Genomic DNA, 20,740 nt, shown 5'->3' with positions numbered 1-20,740 from the left:
CTAGATGGTGCCCGGCTACCACCAATGACCGCCCTGACAGGGAACACAACAGGAGAAAGGTGGGGTGCAGACTCAAATTTTAGTAAGAAGACCAGACTTAATGGTCTGACTGAGACTGGAGGAACCCTGGAAATCATGGCCCCCGGATTCTCTAACAGCCCAGAACTAAAACAATTTCCGAGGCCATCTCTTCAGACTGGGATTGTACTGGACTGTGGGACATAAAGTGATAGTCGTGAGGAGTGTGCCTCTTAGCTCAAGTAGATACAAGAGACTAAACAGGCAACTTCTGTCTGGAGGTGAGATGGGAAGGCAGAGAGGGTTAGGAGCTGGATGAATGGACATGGGGAATCAGGGGTGGAAAGGAGGAATGTGCTGTCACAGTATGGGGAGAGCAATTAGAGTCACATAACAATGTATGTATAAATTTTTGTATAGGAGACTAACTTGAAATGTAAACATCATTTAAACTACAACAACAAACAAAAAATTAAAAAATAAAAATAAATTGTAGAAAGCAAAAAAAAAAAACACGATGCTTTACAAAGAACAGCAACTATACTAAAGTCATAGGTTCCAATTTCTGGAATGAGGTGTAAAGAAAAGGAGCATGTGAAATTTTCACTACAGGTTAGTAAGTAAGTGCAAGTAAGCCTGTGCTTACCTTGCTTACTGGGTCATCTGCCCCTGTCAGGGATTATAAATTTGAAAAGAGGCTTTGATTCTGTAGAAAGGTGCTGTGCTGTTGGGAGAGAGACAGATGCCACCCATACCTAGAAGCAGAGCCTTGATGTGGTGAAATTGTTCACTACAGATGATCTGGTAAGCAAGGTAAGCACAGAGCTTACCTTGCCTATTGGATAATCTGCCTGACCTATGGTGCAATGGTGGCTCCGTGGTTAAAGTGATCAACTGCTAATGAAAAGGTCAGCAGTTGGAAACCACCAGCCACTCCGGGGGAGAAGGATGCGGCAGTCTGCCTCCATAGAGATTTAGAGCCTTGGAAACCCTATAGGGTCGCTATGAGTCAGAATCGACTCAACGGCAGTGGGTTTAGTGTCATGGTGCAATAGAAACATAGAAAACGTTGCCGATTTCTCTCTGTTTACAATGACTTGCTTGAGAACTTATGAAATATTGAAAGAATCAGAAGAATTGAGGATTTCCATGGGAGAGTTGGATAAGTCTTCCCAAAAGCCAACCAAAGATGGATCTATAAAACCTAGTGTGGAAACACTGAGGCTCATGCACAGGCAAAGCAAATCATCAAGTATTAAGTGTTCGCTCCCAGCAGAGCAAAACACAGCACCTGGGCAGTGATTGCTTTCTTGGGGAAAAAAGAAAAAAAGCTCTGTGTTGATTCTATCCAGAAAATTTTCTTAATGATAAATTTATAATTTCACTTAAGTTTCTATATTGGTAGTGTGGTTCAAATAGATAAGTTAATAGGAAATTTTTTACCTATTCTACAGAAAATCATTTTTGAGGTTGACTCCATTTCTCTCCCAGCCACAAGCAAAACTCTACCACTTTTATCCTTCCTGAGAAAAGAAGTATATTGTTTTCTTTATAAGAATGTAAGATATTAGGCTAATCTGAACGCAGACGTAGCTTGATTGTAACAGGAGGCAATTTAGCAAAAATAATTCAAGGGCATGGGCTTTGCAGACAGAAAAACCTGTCTATGGAGTCTAATTCTCCTTCCTAGATGTGAGACCTTGAGCAATCTTCTCTTTTTGCTTTAGTCTCCTCATCTGTAAAGGGGATAATGACAGACTATACCTCAGAGAATGGCTATGAGAAATAAGAAAGATACTTGAGGCTAACACATAGGAATTCTCAGTGAAATACCCAGATGGAACACATGTATTTTATCTCATTCCCCTTCCAGTGTGAGTTGAATTTTGTCCCCCCAAATGGTATGTTCAGTACCTGTGAATGTGACCTTGTTTGGAAATAAGATCTTTGCAGATGTCTTGAAGTTAAGATGAACCACAGACAGAAAGCTCAGCCTCTGCCCAACCATGAGCTGACAGTTCAGCACACCCATGACACTCTTAGCAGGTAAATTCTACACTACTTTGAGCCCCTAAATGTGGAAATGTTTATACAGATCCTGGATATCTCCTGAGTCATGCTTTCACAGAGGCATAGTTCCTGCCTATATCATAATTCCCATGTAACTACCTTCTCGTTTTTTACCCCCCCCCAAAAAAGTTTTCTCATTTCATGACTATTTTTTCTTTCTTTTTTTTTTTTACTACTTCATAAAAGTTGCTGAATACGTAACGATGTGCAGAGAAAAGTAACATGCATGGAACCACCACCTCCCATCTCTCCAAAACATCCCTTCCTTCTGCAGTGTCCCCACATCAGTAAATGGCACCACCAACCACCCAGGGCCCAAGCCAGAAACCTGGGCATCATCCTTTGTCCCTTTTTCTTCTTCACGTGCCAAAATGAAATCACCCAAGTCCTGTCTACCTCCTAAATCCCACTCAAATCCAGTCTCTTCTCTTCTTCTCCACTCCCAACTCTGGAACAAACTACTGCCGTTTCTTGCCTAGACTTCTGCAGTGGCTGGCCTATTACCACATCTTTCCGCATTGGTTTTGCTCCCTTCAATCAAGTATCCACACACAGTGAAAATGACCTTTTCAAAACATAAATTGAATTATGTCACTCATGCTTAAATTCTTTCAGTGGGTTCCCTTTGCACTTAAAATAAATCCAGACTCCTTACCATGACCTGTGAGGCATTAATTGCCTGGCCAGTCAGGCAACAATTACCCTTGATCACCCATTGGGTGCTGGACTAGGCAGAGTCCCTGCCCTCAAGGAACTAACATTTTCATGTGAGAGACAGACCATAATAAATCTGTAAAGAAATAAGATCCATTACTGGTAAGTGCTATGAAGAATAAAATAGGCTAATGTAGCAGAGAATGACTAGGCTTGGAGATATGAAACAGGCATACTAGGGTATGGCAATTACGGCAGGTATTGCACCAGCCCTGGGCAAGTGGCGCCACTGAGTAGTTTCTATTAAGCCTGTACTGCCAGCATATATCTACAGAAAATGTCATCTATGGCAAGCACTGAAATTGTGCCCCTGTCCAACCATCTGACACCCCTCTTTTTTTTTTTTTTAAGTATTTTACTGTTTTTGGTGAAAGTTTACGAGGAAATTAGGTTTGCATTTAACAATTTGTGTATACATTGTTCAGTGACATTGGTTACATTCTTCACAATGTATCGTCATTCTTGATATTTCCATTTTGGTTGTTCTGTTTCCATTAATCTAACTTCCTCGTCCCCTCTAGTCTTCTCATCTTTGGTCTAGGGTAAACGTTAACCATTTGTTTCATCTGGATGATTATTTTTAGAAGCACAGTACTCACGGGTGATATTTATTTTGTGGGTCGTTTGGTTGGAAGATGACCCCTGGGAGTGGTTTGAGTTCCAAGTTTAAAGAGTATCTCAGGACAATACTCTCGGGGGTTCAGCTAGTCTCTACCGGTCCAGTAAGTCTGACTTTTTTTTTAGAAATTTGAGTTTTGTTCTACATTTTTCTCCCATTCTCTGCAGGACCATCTATTGAGTCCCTGGTCAGAATGGTCAGTAGTGGTAGGTGGGCACCATCTAGTTCTGGTCTCAGATTAGGTGATGTCATTGTTCATGTAGACTATTGGTTCTGTAGACTAGTTTCCTCTTTGAGTCTTTGGTTTCCTTCTTTCTCTTTAGCTCTGGAAGAGTGGTATCCTTCTTTTACATAACTTTACCACAATATCAGCTCAAAAATACAAGTCAGGCTCGTTAATCTTTTAATTAACACGTTACTGTGCTTGAGGAAGGGCGTTGGGCCATATTGGGTTGACAGAAACTGCTCAGTAGTGCCACTAGCCCGGAGCTGTTATAATACCTTAGATACACCACTGGTGAGGGAGAAGGCCTCTTCCTAGGAGGTGAGAATTGAGTTGAGACCTTTTCTAACTATCCTAGCTAAATTAGGACCCCTCCTCTTAGTCTCTATCACAGAACTCTGTTTCTTTCAAGGTGTTTATAATAGTTTGTATCATCTGTCAGTTTACTTTTATCATCTCTCTCTCCTACAGAAATGTATTATAGACCCAGCACCTAGTACAGTGCAAGGCACATAGCAGGTGCTCAATGAAAATGTGTTTAAATGAATGGAGTGCAGAATGAAAAATAGTATTTGGGTTGGCAACGTTTTACAAGGGCATTTGCAAGGGCATTCTGGGAGGGGACAATGTAGGCCCATGAGTGTGTGGGGAGAAAGCCAGGAAGCCGGCCTGACTTCTGAGGGTGTTCTCAACTTACCCCCATAGCCAAGCACTGTCCCAGAAAAGTCTGCTCCAAGCCCCCAAACTGTTCTCCTCTAGGTCAGGATATCAGGGTTAAAGAAGGTACAAGGCTTGGTTTCCTACGCCCCTGGCTTCCCAGGAGGCAACTTTCTACACCAAACCATTCCAAAGACCAAGAGGGCCTCCTGGATAGCTCTTGGTATGAGCTGAAGGTTAAGGACAGGACTGGAGTTGCAATAAACAGCATCACAGAGAGCAACAATTCCTGGTCTCTGTTATGCATTTTAAATTCATGCTCAAAACATTCCGCTAATAAAATTTAATCTATTGGGTTTTTTTTGTAAACTATTTTTTAAACAATTTTATAGAAAAATCGAGAAGATAGTACAGAGAGTTCCCATATATTCCACACCCAGTTTCACCTATGATTAACATCTTACATTAGTATGGAGTCTCTGCGTGGTACAAACAGTTAACATGCTCAGCTGCTAACAGAAAGGTTGGAGGTTCAAGTCCACCCAGAGGTGCCTCAGAAGAAGACCTGGCGATCTACCTTCTGAAAAACCATTCATTGAAAACCCTATGGAGCAGTTCTACTCTGACACACATGGGGTCTCCGTGAGTCAGAATGGACCAGACAGCAACTAGTTTTGTTCAACATTGTTGTTGTTGTTGTGTGCCGTCGAGTCAATTCTGACTCATAATGACCCTGTATGACAGAGCAGAACTGCCCCATAGAGTTTTCTAGGCTGCAGTCCTTATGGAAGCAAATCACCAGGTCTTTGCTCCCACAGAGCCGCTAGTGGGTTCGAATCACCAGCTCACTTTTCAGTTACCAGCCAAGCCCTTAACCATTGCGCTGCCAGGGCTCCTTTGTTTTACATTAGTATGATACGTTTGTTACAATGAATGAACCAATATTAATACATTTTATTAACCAAACTCCATATGTTATTCAGATATTCTTAGTTTTTAACTAATGTCCTCCTTTTTCAGATCCAGAATCCTAACCACATTACATTTAGCTGCCACCACTCGTTAAGCTTGTGTTAACTGTGACAGTTTCTCAGACATTCCTTATTTTTGATGATCTTGACAGTTTTGAGAAGTACTGGTCAGGCATTTTGCAGAACGCTCTTTTATTGAGGTTTGTATGCTATTTTTCTCATGATTAGACAGAGGTTATGGGTTTGGGGGAGGAAGACTACAGAGGTAAAGGGTCATTTTCATCACACCAAATCAAGAGTACATACTATCAACATGATTTATCACTGTTGGTGTTGACCTTGATCACCTGGCTGAGGTGCTGTCTGTCAGGTTTCTCCACTGTAAAGCTGCTCCCTTGCTCCCTTCCATACTGTACTTTGGGAGGAAGTCGCTATGCACAGCCCATGCTTAGGATGGAGTATCTACATAAATTATTAAGAATTTTTCTGAGCAGAAGATTTGTCTCTTCCCCTCTACTTATTTATTTACTCATTTATTTATCTTAGTATGCATTCTGGGATATTTATTTCATATGTTGGGTCATAATCCAATACTACTTTATTTAGTTGCTCAAAATTTTCCAGCTTTGGCCATTGGGTGTTCTTTCAGATTGGTTCCTGTGTCCTTTTGACATACTCCCATCAGTGTAGGTTTGGTTTTTTTTGTTTCTTTATTTGTTTGTTTTTAGCACTTCCTTAACTTTCTGACACTACAAGATATAACCTGTCTTTTAAATTACGAGTTTAGCAGACTCTAACTTTAGACAGCCCCAGAAGTAGGTAATTAAAAGGGCTATCCCTGCACTTTATCTTTGGAAAGCACTGTTTCTAGACCGTTTGGCTCGCTGGTGCTCACTTTTATGGGACTGGTGCTTTGCCTCTCAAACTGAGGTCACTGGTTCTGCACTAAAGGGGAAAAAAGCCACAGGACACAAGAAGGGCTAGACTGTAGTAAGAAGAACACCGATGGTGAAGTTAGAAACACTGGGGTTAACTGTGGCCTCTGCATTAGCTGAATGGCCTTGAAGCAGGTCACTCCACACCTCTGAGCCCCAGTGTCCTCATACATTCCTGCAGGGCTTTGTGGCGATTAACACACATAAACCCTGAGCACAGTGCTGGGCCCAAAGTGGTTGCTTTAAAAATTATTAACCTCGTAGGAGAAAGAACGAGAGAGGGGGTCCCTTCTGAAGGGAGTCTTGGGGTTGGAAGGAAGAACAACCAGCTTACTCCAGCCTTTCCAACCAGCCAGGGCTCCATCAGCTCAAAGCTGACAAATGACTTATGAATTCGAATTCATTCTTCTCGTCTCATGCTGAGAGGCCAGATTACAGTAGTCTATTATTTTGCCTCTTTACTGTATATCTTATTTATCTCTACTATTGCACTGCCTAGGTTTTGGCACTTTTTCAAAAGCCCTACTTGTTCCTACCTGCTATTTGAATTCTTGGTAAAATCACCCATCACTATAATGTACCTTTTCCAACCTTTGAGGTTTCTATGTGGTATTCTTACCACACTGCTAGCTTCGTTAATCTGGAGCTGAATGCTGAAATTCCACTTACTGTTTTTATTTATATGTTCTCTTGGAGTTTTTGTTATTCTCCAGAATCAGAGTTTCTGCTCTTGGACAAGTGGTGCTTGGGGTGGCACTTACCAACCAACCACCAACTAGTTCCTAGAGCAAGTCTTGATAGGATGAAGGTGGGTTGTCTCAAACTTCTAAACCTATCTCACATCAGGAAGGTAACAGTGCTGCAGGCAGCTGCTCTCTGTGTACAGAGTCCCCTATATATATAGTGTAAGGTGGTATGTCTATTGTGTGGATTAGCCTCACGAGTCAATATGTTATCGATTTAGAAGAAAATGAGTCAGTGATCTGGGAAGACTTCATGGAAGAGATGCAACTGGGCATTGGGCAGGGGCCAGATCTGGAAGGATATGTAGAGTAGGGATGGCTGGGGAAGTTCAATGGCTTTCGTTCACTTGACTCTACTAAATTCCAGGAGGTCAGGGTGACTTGTGTTTGCTTGTTCACTGCTATATCCCAGTCTAGCATAGTGCCTAACACATAGTAGGTGCTTAATAAATATCTGATGAATGAAAGAGTGAAGGAATTAATTCCTCTAAAAAGCATGTACTCCAGGTTTTCTTTCATTTCCTGGTAGATGCAAAGAAGAAACTCCTTAGCCCAAAGATGGACTCCATTCTATGTGGCCTGCCACGTTGATTGAGCTAAAGATTGGGAGGCAGTGCTTCCAGCGGCCCTAAAAAGGGAGGGAGGAAACCAAGATTAATTTGAACAAAAATGTCTTCTCTCCTCCTTCTCCATTGAACTTCCGCAGCCATCCATACCCTACATATCCTTCCAGGACTGGCCCCTGCCTAATGCCAAGTTGCGTCTCTTCTATGAAGCCTTCCCAGGCCCACTGACTCATCTTGCTCTAAACCTATAGCATTAATGACCCATGAAGCTCCTTCACAAGACAGATGTGCTCTCTGAAGACACTTCTTGTACTGTAACTTTCTCTCTTTTAATCTAAATCCTTTCTGGTTACTTCACTTTTCATGTATTCATATTGTATCTTCCCAACTAGATTATAAATTCTTGAGAGCAGAGATTGTATCTCATATTTCTTTGTAGCTCATTCTGCCCTGGTACTACCTCTGACACACAGAAAGCTCTTTCCAGAGTTATCTGCCTCTAAGACACCTGCCTTAATCACTCCATCACTTCATAAAGAAGTGGAATAGAGGAGGATGAGGAGTGAAGAGCAGGAGGAAAAGAGAGGGGGGATGGAACAAGGCAAAGAACCTGGAGAGGGATAATCAAAACAGGAAGAATTGAGCCAAAACAAGCCCTTACAATAGCTTAGGTCAAATTTCACTGAAATACCGGATGGATAAAAAAACAGTGCTGCTAATGGAGAAAGAGAAGTATTGTGAACCAGTTTAACAATCCCCCTGACTGCCCTACTCAGATACATTGCACTACTAAATAGTTACAACCGCCTTAACATACCTCCAAGGAAATGCCTTGAGGAAAACTCAAAAATTCAGGTTTTATTGAATTAAATATATTTGAAATAAATAGATACTTAACCAACTAGAAATCACAGAACTATAGGTTTTTCAAGCTTGAAGGAATATAAGAGATCATCTAAGTTTACAAATTCTAAATATAAGGTCCACTGACCCCTTGTCAAAACACAAATGACCCTCTGGAAATGGTATGAAAAATGAAGTATAAGCCTGTATAAACTTTCCTGGGAAGATGATTTGTAACTTTCATCAGATTCTTAGCGGGACTATGCTGCCAAAAAAGTTACAGATCACAACTGTGAGCTAAACCCATGATGTTGTAGACCAGAAAGCTCTGACCCAGAAAGGTTAGCTAGTGCACCGCCAAAAAATATAGCCAGAGAGTAAGAGAACCAGAATTACAACCCAAATATCCCGACTTCTAGCTGCCGCTTTTTCTATCCACTTACACTCCCCCCTTTTTTGGTCTACAGAGATTTTCTTTGTGACACTATTTGCTCTAACAGGATTTGACCTGTGGTGTTCCACATGTTTTGCTCTGTTACATTTTAAGCGCCTTCTATTTGCCTGCTTTCCTTCACACTAATGATGCCCACAGAGATGTAATTTTCTTACTTCTCTTTTTCTATTATCACCTTATCTGGCCTTTGCCCACACTCTTTTCTGCTGCACATGGCATGTCTCTGGGTGCCCTTTGTCCTCCCATCCTGGTTTATGAGAAGTATTTATTTCCATGTTTTCTGTATTTGCCTGGATGTATTCTTAGCGAGCTGATGGTAAAACTCTTGTGTCTCAGCGGGAAACTGTTCCTCATGGCAATTATGCCTGCTGTCTTCCTTTTCATTTTCCTTCAGCTCTTGATGAAATTGTGTTACCAGAGACCCTATGAATTCTTTCTCAGACTCTTACGTAACTCAGTGTATTCAGCTATTTCTTTTCCATCCACTCTTTTTTTGTTGATATTGTTTGGTTGGGCATTTGGCTCATTTTCTCTCCAAATAATTTGGTGGCTATTTTATCTTCTATTTCTCTCACACCATAGGTGAGCTCCTGCATACAAATAGATGGCTCAAGATTCAGTCGGATTTGGTTGGTACATGTATCATGAACTACAGAACGAGTCTGTGAAATGCTGGTTGTTTTGTTGTTTGCATGTCTGTTTTTGTTGATTTTTTTATTTGGGGAGGATTTTGTGTTTGTTTGTTCTTTGAGGGGGAAGAATGTTAGTTTTGGGTCTGGTCTTAGGGATGGAGTTGGTAATTTGTTCTTTTGCTCCAAGCTATGTCCATTCTACTTTTAAAGAGCTTGCCCTTTAGACAAAACTCTGCGTGTGTGTGTGTGTGCGTGTGTGTGTGTGTGTGTGTGTGTGTGTGTGTGTGTGTTCTGGGGACGATTCTAGAGAAAACTTCCATTGGGGCCGAAATACAGGTTTCAAATAGTAAATAAATCAACACTTCAAAATAAGTTCTCAATTCTACTTCCTCCACTTCCACCCAACTTCATTCCCTTGCCCTGCCCTACTCTCAAGGTTAAGATTCTCCTCCCAGAGAGAACTACCAAAATTAAGGCAGAAAGCAGGCCCTTACATGCCACACTAGGGTTCAGAGAGGCCAGTAGAGTCATGGAAAGGGGCTGAGGAAGAAAGGAGTGCAGGAAGAGACAGCCCCAAAACAACAGAGATACTAGGTGTTTCCTCTGTGGGCAACGAGACTGACTGACAGTGAGCGTGCTTAAGGAGCAAATGAGAGACTTATTAACTGTCACTGAGCCACTAGATCTTGGGACAGGGAAAGGACAACTTCATTATAAGCCCCACTAAATAGACAGAGGAGTTAGGCAGGAGTAATATTGAGACCTTTCTATATTTCCCGATTGGCTCAGGAGATAGCAGGACAGATTCTAAAAGCGAAGTCATGATAAACCCCACTGAAAGGAGTTAGGAAAGGCAGAGGCAATGAGGCAAGGTCTGACATTCTTAGGGCTTTCACTATGGCAACTGCTTGCATCTCACTCATTCTCCTCTGCGTGCCATGGTACCCAGGTGAACCTTGAACCCTGCCTGGGGGTGCCATCAAAGTTTGATCAATGTATGAAGTGTATTTTTGCTGTAATTGAGAACACACACTGGCAATGTCTGACAGACAAAACCTTGAGCTGAGTGGGTCACAGTATGTAGCCTGGGGTCTGGTACAAGTTCCTGCCAGTAGAAGGAAAAAGGTATAATGTAATGTCAAACCAGCCTTGAACAGAGAGCAACACATTAGACCTTTGGCCTTAAGAATTTACAAGATGGCAGCGTCCTGCCAGTTAACAGCTCTATGCAAACAGCGCTTGGTGCTGAAAGGGCAGGCAAATAAATTGTGTGATGACTGTTGATAGCTTTTTTTCACTTATTTTTTTTCCTTTAAAAAGACATTCACCTTCAAGTGTCCTGCCAAAATACTCAAGTCTTCGAAAGGTTGCCACGAATTCAGAAAGGTTAAGAATCAGTGGAACAAATAATATGATTTTAGAAGCCTAGAAACTAAAAAATAAAAATAATATATACACATTCTCTTCTTTTCTCTGATGGTACTAAAAACGTCACCCATGGAACTTTGAAAGACAGTATCATGAAGCAGAAACTGGACTGGAAGTCAGAAAATGAAGCCTTTGACCCAGGTCTGCCTTTCACATGATTATATGTCCTTGGACAAGCCACTGAACTTCTCTGGCTCTCAGATACCTCATCCACACAATAAAAAGGTTGAATCCAATCAGGGAGAGCAGCCTTTCTTCATGAGATCCAAATCAAGAAAAATAAACGTGTCAATGAGCCAAATGCGTGCCTTTGCTCACTCAAAATGGAAATGGCTTCATTGATCTCCACAGCAAAAAAAGAAGTGAATATTATGACATTTATGAATAGAAGAATATGAATGATAATATAACCATTGTTTTAACTCTATTAAAATATTAATATCTGAATGTTTTTGAGAGGCGATAATAAGGACACAATTTTCTAATCTTTCAACCCTAGTTGTTGTTGTTAGGTTTGTAGAGTTTGTTCCGACTCACAGCGACCCTATGTATAACACAGCTAAACATTGCTCGGTCCTGTGCCATCTTTATAATAATTGGTATGTTTGAGCCCATTGTGGCAGCCACTGTGTCAGTTTATCTCTTTGAGGGTCTTCCTCTTTCTTGCTGACCTTCTACTTTGCATGATGTTCTTCTCCAGGGACCAGTCCCTCCTGATAACATTCCCAAAGTAAGCGAGACAAAGTCTCACCATCTTCACTTCTAAGGAGCATTCTGGCTGTACTTTTTCCAAGACAGATTTGTTCGTTCTTCTGGCAGTTCATGATGTAGTCTTTCAATCTTTACATCTGTTTAAATTGCTTCTGAGTATTCACAAAATGCATTTATGGCCATTATCTCATTTCTTCTTCCAAGACAGCCTGAGAGAAAAACAATTATCATGCCCATTTTACATATGGGAAAACTAAGAATAGAAATAACTTTCTACGCACAGTGAATTGGAAGCAGAGTTGAAGCTAAAGTTAGCTTCCAATGTGATTTTTTTTTTATATTGCATAAGGAAATGTGTTAACACATAAAAAATCTGCATAGCTCAGTCAACCAATATTTTCCAAATGACAGATACATGATGTTACAAAATTATGATCCATTCAAAGTACAGATAGATTAATGGATTTTAATTGTACCAGAATATGAAAAGTTCATTGCTATGGTTTCAGATTTCATGTTGTTATTAACCTTAAGAAAGGTTGTCTATACCACCAATGACCACCCTGACAGGGAACACAACAGAGAGTCCCAGATGGAGCAGGAGAAAGGTGGGGTGCAGAACTCAAATTCTAGTAAGAAGACCAGACTTAATGGTCTGACTGAGACTGGAGGAACCCCAAAAAGCACGGCCCATGAATTCTCTATCAGCCCAGAAGTAAAACAATTTCCGAGGCCAACTCTTCAGACAGAGATTGGACTGGACTGTGGGACATAAAGTGATAGCTCGTGAGGAGTGTGCCTCTTAGCTCAAGTAGATACAAGAGACTAAACAGGCAGCTTCTGTCCGGAGGTGAGATGAGAAGGCAGAGAGAGTTGGGACCTGGTTGAATGGACATGGGGAATCAGGGGTGAAAAGGAGGAGTGTGCTGTCACAGTATGGGGAGAACAATTAGAGTCACATAACAATGTATGTATACATTTCTGTATGGGAAAAAATTTTAAAAAAAGAAAGCTTGTCTAGTTCTGGTTTAGTATTAAAGATAAATATCCATGATTATCTGAAAAGGCTATTACAATATTCCTGCCTTATCCAACTACTTATCTGTATGAAGCTGGATTTTTTAAATGTATTTTAACCAACACAACATACCCCAACAGAATGAATGCTGAGGCAGATAAAAAGAATCCAGCTGTCTTCTAATAAGCCTGACATTAAACAGATTTGCAAAAATGTAAAATGATGCTATCCTTCTTACTAATTAGTGTTTGTTTGTGTTGGAAAATAGAGCTTCTTAAATTGAATTCTTAAAATTTTTAAATGTAAAAAATTTATTATTGTTGTTTTTAAATGAATCAATAAATAAATATTTTAAATTTTTCTGTTTAAATTTTTAACCCAATAAATATAGATAAATATAACCCACATAAAGAAAATCTCTTCTGGGGGTGCTCAATTATTTTTTAGAGTGTAAAGAGGTCCTGAGGCCAAAAAGTTTGAGAACATCTATAGAAACCACTGGATGTATTAATATTGACAAAACAGATATAAAGACAAAGATCGTTATGAGGTATAGATTCACTTCACGAGGAGAATATAACAATTCTAAACTTGTATGCACTTAAAAAATAATAGCCTCAAAATACTTGAAGAAAAATATATAAAACATTGAAACTGGCAAATCTACCATCATCGTGGAAGATTTCATCCCATTTCTCTCAATGATTGCTAGGTAACGCAGGAAAAATAAGTACATGGGTCAGGGTCCTGGCAGAAAAGAGATGCTACACTCCAATGAGGTAAGTGGATAGAGTTTAATGAAGGAATATTCACAAGACATGGAAAAGGATAGGGGACCCCAGCTGTTTCAGTTACCTAGCACTGCTATAACAGAAATATCATAAACGGGTGGCTTTAAAGAACAGAAATTTATTTTCTCACAGTTCTGGAGGCTAAAAGTCCAAATTGGGGTCTCAGCCATGTCAGTTCATTGGCCCAGTTGTTCCTTATTTCATTGGCAGTCCTCACATGGCATCTGTCTTCCTCCGTGTGTGTGTCTCTGTGTCATACTGCTCTTTATATAACTCAGAGGTGATTAGGTTTAGGATCCACCTTAAACTTGTGTGACCTCAACTGACTTATTGATTACATTACATTAGATTGCATTATGGAAGGTGATCACATTACATTGCATTAGATGTAAAGTAATTACATCACTGTGAAAACGAGGGAAACCCTTAATAAGATAGATTGACACAATGGCCACAGCAATGGACTCAAACATACCAATGATCATGAAGTTGGCACAGGAGTGGGCAACGTTTCATTCTGTTATACATGGATGGGATCACCAGGAGTTGGAACCAACTTGATGGCAACTAACAACAACAATAATTACATTACATTATAGCCACAGGTATAGGGTTTGGGATTCTAACACATATTTTAAGGAGGCACAACTCAATCCATAATACCAACCAAGGATGGGTGGTTAAGCGCATTCAGGGCTAGCAACACAACAGAGGCAAGTAGTCACCACTCTTAGGCCTTAAGTGAGAACTGACTGAGAGGAGAAGGGCACCTGACAAACTCTGTGGCCTTTGATAGAGGATTACAGTCTTTACCGAAACGGCCCAGCAGGGAGGGAGCTGGATGAATTAATACCCTGACCTTTCTTTCCACCTCTTTCCAGTCTCCTACCTGTGTCTCCCACTGGCTGAACTCAAGGAAGCCAAGGAGGAAGGAAGTCCTTGATATAGTTCATATAGGTCAGCCTCCTGAAGCATAAAGCAGGTGGGGATACTTGGAAAGCAGATCTGGGGGAGAGGGGGGAGTCAGGGGACTGTATAATAGAGAATATCCATTATAGATACAGATGATTTGAACAACACAATTTACAGGTTTGGTTTACTGGATTAAAAATAGTACCCAGGATCCAACAATTAAAGAACATACATTCTTCCCAAGCACACACAGGACATTTACAAAACCTGACCACAATTCTAGGCCAACAAACAAGTCAACAACTTTCAAAAACTCCATATCAAACAGAACCTGTCCTCTAACCACAATACAATTCATTTGTGGGGGATTAGAAGTCAGTAACAAAAAGATGAGGGAACACTCACAAGTTTATAAATTTTATAAACAAGCTTCTAATAACTCATCAGTCAAATAAGAAATCATAGAAATTTATATATACTCAGAAATCAGTGATAATGAAAATACTATATATCAAAACTTAAGGATGTGGTAAAAATGGTACACAGTGAGAAGTGTATACCGTTAAATGCCTATATTAGAAAATAAAAACTAAGAATTAATGAGCTAAGCATCTAATTTTGGATGTTAGGAAAAATCAAAGGGGAAAGAAAATGATAAAAAGTATTAAAGGAAAAATGAGTGAAACAGAAAATAAAGATAAAATAGAGACTATCAACTGAATCTAAAATCGGTTCTACGTTGTTGTTGGTGTTAGGTGCCTGGAGTCAGTTCCAACTCACAGTGAGCAGAACGAAACACTGCCCCATCCCGCACCATCCTCACAGTCATCGTTATGCTTGAGCCCATTGTTGCAGCCACTGTGTCGATCCGTCTCTTTGAGGGTCTTTCTCTTTTTCGCTGACCCTCTACTTTACCAAGCATGGTGGTTTTTGGTTTTTGGCTTATTTTATTTGCTAAAATAAGAAAATTCTTCATGAGACTAATTTTTTTTTTTTTTTTTAAGTGAGCAAGCAAGAATACACAAATAAAAAGTCCCTGCTTCCTTCTTTGTGGTCTCATCCCTCTATCTCTAGCCTCTGGCCACCATTTCTTTAGCTTTGTGTCAGCGAAAGCGAGTATTTGAAATTTTAGCATAAATGAGCAAAATACACAACTGGATTAGGTGACTTCGTAAGATCTGTTGAAATTCTACAGATTCCACCACATCTCCTGATAGGCAATAACCACTCTGGGTTCTGCGCGTGGGGGTGAGGGTAAGGGTACCAGGCTGCCCGGAGAGCAGGCTTTGCTAAACAAAGAGGATAAAAAGATCAAAAAGGATATTGAGCACCTGAAGTGGAGGAAGAGTGGAAAACGGTGCTGGCCAGGGAGGCAGACCAAACCAAAGACAAATCAGAGACCTAGGCCATTATTTTATCTCTGGCCAGTTCTGTCCTCTCTATTCATGAGATGTGTGAAACTGCCACTCAAGTGGGATTTGGGGTGCTGAAGGGTTCTCCATGGCTACAGAAAATCTTTTTGTTGTGCTGTTAAGGGAATTTTCTTTTGGTTTTTGTATTTTCCATTTTTCTTCTGCTGCTTTATAATATCTTTTCTACAGGGACAACAAATCCCCTCGCAGTGCTTAGTCATCTTTATGAAATGGAGGCCCATTTACATGAGCTATCTCAAGATGTGTGGATCAGAAATAAAACACTCACCCAAATCATTCAAATCCCAGGGTTTTATATTCATGCAAGACTCTGAAAGGTAAAAAGAACTGTGAACCACCAGGTGCAAAGAGTCATTTCCAGCTTCATAATTACTGAAAGGAAATGGCATTTCTAAACCATGGGTGTGGAACTGAGGCTGGCGTAGGGCAGAGGTGCTATTACACAGGTCAAATAATCAGACAGTAGACCTTCCATTATAAATTATTAATATTAATGCTCTATGTTTGGAATAGATCTATTTGATGTTAACGTGTCTCAAGCCACAGTTGAATAAACTTTTAAAATGGAAATATAGTAGTTCATTTTCCCACATAAAATACTGGTTCAAGTCTTTTTGACTCTTGAAATGATGAATCATTAATCTGCTGAAAATATTCCATGTAGTTGGAGAGGAATCTCTGTATTCCAATTTGAGAATTTAATTCCAAGTTCAATTAAAAAGATCAATATTCTTCATTCAGAGAAACATCTCTCTAACAACCTTTTATTTCCAATTTTAATTAAAAGAACAGTCTAAGAATTTCTTTATATACCCATTAAAAAACAGAAATGGACTAAAATTGATTAATATTATCCTTGTGGTAAAGACTTAAAATTCTCGCCCTGGCGATTTATAATCACCATAAATGAATGAAATGTGTGTCTCCACTTATCTACCTAAGAGACCTCATTTGTCACCAAGTCATTTCCTCAACATACTAGAACTCTGTTTTTAAAAAGACATTTTCCTTATCTGAGTATGATGAGATTGTCACAGACCATTATTAATCTTTTCTACACTTTTTAATCTTAAATTTAAATTACTCCTGTATATGCATAAATGCACCCTCTATGCTTTTTAATTCTATGACCAAAATCAGAAACAATATTTATAAGTAATCTCTTACATTCTCTAATAAGTCCAGTATATAAATATTTCAGTGACTGCTTGAAGGTTTGCGTTATACCAGCATTTGTATTCCTACTGTCTATGAAAACTATGACGTGCATAAAGTAATAAACCTCTACGCTAAAGCTTATTACACAAGACCTAGTGTAAGACATTACCATAAAGAAAATACAAATACTGTTTCCATCTATTTTTCCTCCTTCGAACCCGGAGTATTAATTTTGTTAAAAATTGCAATTCCGCCATAAGTCTTACCACAAATAGTTTAGAAATGCATGTGAGGCCTGCACTCAGGGTACAAGAGGCTCATCTGATTTAAATACAAACACGGCTCCTCTGCAAGAGTAGTAATGAATTTTCACCCAAAATTCCAGAAGTCTAGCACGAAAACGATGTGTACATTACTTACTCCCTGAATAGGCATTAAATTGGCATAAAGAGGGAAGACCATAACAGTCTGTCATTCCAATGGTCCCAGCCCAAAGGTGCTTCCGAGTTGCTTTGACACAACAGAGTGTGAGAGCTTCACAGGCATTGTTTCAGGCTGCTGGGTCAAAACTCAGAGAAAAAGAGCGAATGGAAACAGGCCCAAGCAGTCACTGACGACCGTAGCCCCGCGCCCTTAACCCCAGCAGCACAGTTACCACTTTTCCAGACTTGATCCACAGGAGGGAGGGAATAGGTCAGGGTTGTACGGGGTTTTACTTTAAGTAAATGATGAGCAACTGATAGGGAAATAAGCCATCAGTTAGCTTTATGTTTACTGGGCACTGTTTGTAAGGTGCACTGTAAACTTTCACCTAAAACACAATAAAATAATATTACAGGTTTCTATTCACAAAACAAGGAGCTCTGGTGGTACGGTGGGTTAAATACTCGGCTGCTAAGCGAAAGGTCTGACGTTTGAACCCACCAGCTACCCCGCGGGAAAAGGTGTGGCAGTCTGCTTCTGTAAAAATTTACAGTCTTGGAAACCCTATGGGGCAGTTCTACTTGTCCTTCAGGGTCACTATGAGTTGATATTGACTCGACAGCAATGGGTTTGGTTTGGTTTTTTATTCACAAACCAGTTTCCAGTTACAAACTATTTTTAATATTCACAAATGAAATAGTTATCAAAAAGTCTCCATTTTCTCTTTATCACAAGATTGTCTTCCTTATCTTCTTGGAGGACTCCAGTTTTCACTAAAATTTTGCGTTAAGCAATGGATGTCACCCAAAGTCTTCCTTCCTTGGATCCCAATCGCCACTCTAAGATCAAAAAATTCTACTACAGATCTTTTAAAAAAATCAGAAAGGGCATCAACACAGATATCTTCATTATTTCTATTTCTACACAAGGACGACATGTTGACTTTGCCAAAACAATTAAACAAATTTAAAACGTGAGTCACTAGCCAAATAGTTCCCTTGGGGACTTCATCCAAACCTCCTGCCAGCTATCCCGTCATGCATCTTGTTGAACTGTGGGCAAGGGAAGGGTTGCAAACGGGGGAGTTTAAATTCAGCGATATGCCTTCATTCTTATCTATCTCCAAATTTGTACAAACTTCTAAATGTTCAAGCTAAAGCTTTGAATATCGAAGTCAAAGGAGCTAAGTATTGGTTTGTCCTTGGCTTGGCAGAACTTGATAGAAATTTTCTCACTTTCTGCTATTAGTTCAAAAGGCTGGGGGTCAGCATTTGAGAAGAAGTGGTTTTCCTTGCCCCTGTCATTCTCAGGTCTCCGCGCACAACGTGCCAGCGTTACGACTCTTGCAATGATTTTTTAAATTCGTTTTCTTTCACCCACTTGCCAGGCCCCAACCCTCTCCTGCAGAAATTCCCAAAGGAACCAAACTCATGGAGATTTCACTTTCAAGCATTCCCAATCAAGAACTCTTAAGATTTACATTCTGCTGAGAGAAATCCACTTCAGATTTTCCCATCATCAATTTTCCAGAATTTAATGCAGAATGGAAATATATGTGTATTAATGTACCTATTTAGTGTTCTGCCAAGACCAAAAAAAAATTTTTTTTCAAAGAAAGTAATAGTTATAAATAGGCTGCTTATGGAGGGGATCAGTTCTACAAGATTTTTTGAATCAAACTAATTAGTTTTAAAAGAAATTTTCCAGATTAAAGTCATAGGACTTCCTGGCAGGTGAAAGAGCTTAGGTTGCTATACAGATTTCTCAAACTTTATATTTCTAATTTCCTATTACATAAATACTATAAGGTAAATGTTGAGGTAGGAGAGAACTTTAAAAAAAACAACAGCATGCTTGTAAATATTTGCCTCACACAGACAATGTGATCTACCTTCTAGGGTAGACAAGGAATATTTGCTTAACTTGTTTTGTCTAACGAAGCAAAACAAAATTTGCATGTGTTAGAACTCTACCAATGATTAGTTGCAAAGCAGCAAAAACCTAACCAGCAAAAAAGAAAGGGAAATATTATTGGCTGATAGAACTCAAAGGAGCTCTCCTGGCACAGTGGTTAAGTGCTTGGCTGCTAACAGAAAGGTGGGCGGTTCGAACCCACAAGCCGCTCCACAGGATAAAGATGTGGCAGTCTGCTTCCATAAAGATGACAGCCTTGGAAACCCTATGGGGCAGTTCTACCCTGTCCTACAGAGCTGCTATGAGTCGGAATCTACTTGACAGCAGTGGGTTTGATTTTGGGGATGTAACCCAAACACAGGAAGTCTTGTGGACAACTGGAACCAAGACCAACACTGTCAAGAGGACAGTGGTGGTTCAGTGGCAGAAATCTTGCTTTCTACACTGGTGACGAGGGTTCAATTCCCAGCCAGCAATGGTTCCATAGTGCATGGGGTCGCCATGAGTTGAGGCTGACTCGAAGGAAGCTAACAAGAACAACACTGTCAACGATCGCTTTCACCTCCCTCTCTGTCTCCTCCTTTCTCTTCTCTGCTTCTCTCTGATGGCTGGCTTCATTCTCAGATCATCTTTAATCTACCCATGGCTATAACCAGAGCCATTTCCAGCTCATATATTTGCATCTTCCCAACATAGAGGCTCATCGAAAAAGAGGAAGATCGTCAAGGAGGTTGACACAGTGGCTGCAACAACAGGCTCAAGCATAGCAACGATCGTGAGGATGGCCCAGGACCAGGCAGTGTTTCGTGCTGTTGTACCTAGGGTTGCTATGAGTCGGAACCGACTTGACGGCACCTAACAACAACATTGAGGCCAGAAAGGAAAGAATTTCTTCCTCCCTTCTGACAGCTTCTGTTTTAAAAAATGCCAAGGGAAGACTCTGACTGGTCTGGTTTGGGTCAAGTGCCCATTCTCAGATGGATCTTTGTTGCCAGGGAACCAGGTACTATGAATGACCAGCTCAGCCAAGTCCCCCACCAGTGACAAACACAATGCCAGGGCGTCGAGGTCACATAAGAAAGTGTAACTCCCTTTTGAATCATATATTAGACCAGGAATTTCCTAAAATAATTTTCAGAGGAAGGGGTGGAGGACGTAAGCGAATGAAAAAAGAAGTGCTCACCCATTTATGTGATTTCTGACAATCATGACTCTGCAGTCTGAGAAGGTAAGACCTGACCCACGTTTGACATTTAAGACACCAGAGATCAACTTACTTTATTTCAAAAACCTTGTTTCTCCAAAATGAAACTGTAATTGTGTGAATCATTAATAATACTACAAATTTGAAGAGGAATAACTCTATAGTGACATTAGCTGAACATACTGTTTTTCCATTTCTAGTATCTATAATTCTCTGACACTCAAGTAGGTCTTTTTGGAAGTAAAATAAAGCATTGAGGGGTTTCTTTTTCCTTATCATTTATAATAGGCTACATTAATAATT

Source organism: Trichechus manatus, unplaced genomic scaffold (genome assembly GCF_000243295.1).
Source record: "Trichechus manatus latirostris isolate Lorelei unplaced genomic scaffold, TriManLat1.0 scaffold00037, whole genome shotgun sequence".
NCBI classification, from domain to species: domain Eukaryota; kingdom Metazoa; phylum Chordata; class Mammalia; order Sirenia; family Trichechidae; genus Trichechus; species Trichechus manatus.
This window is presented reverse-complemented; position numbering follows the sequence as displayed.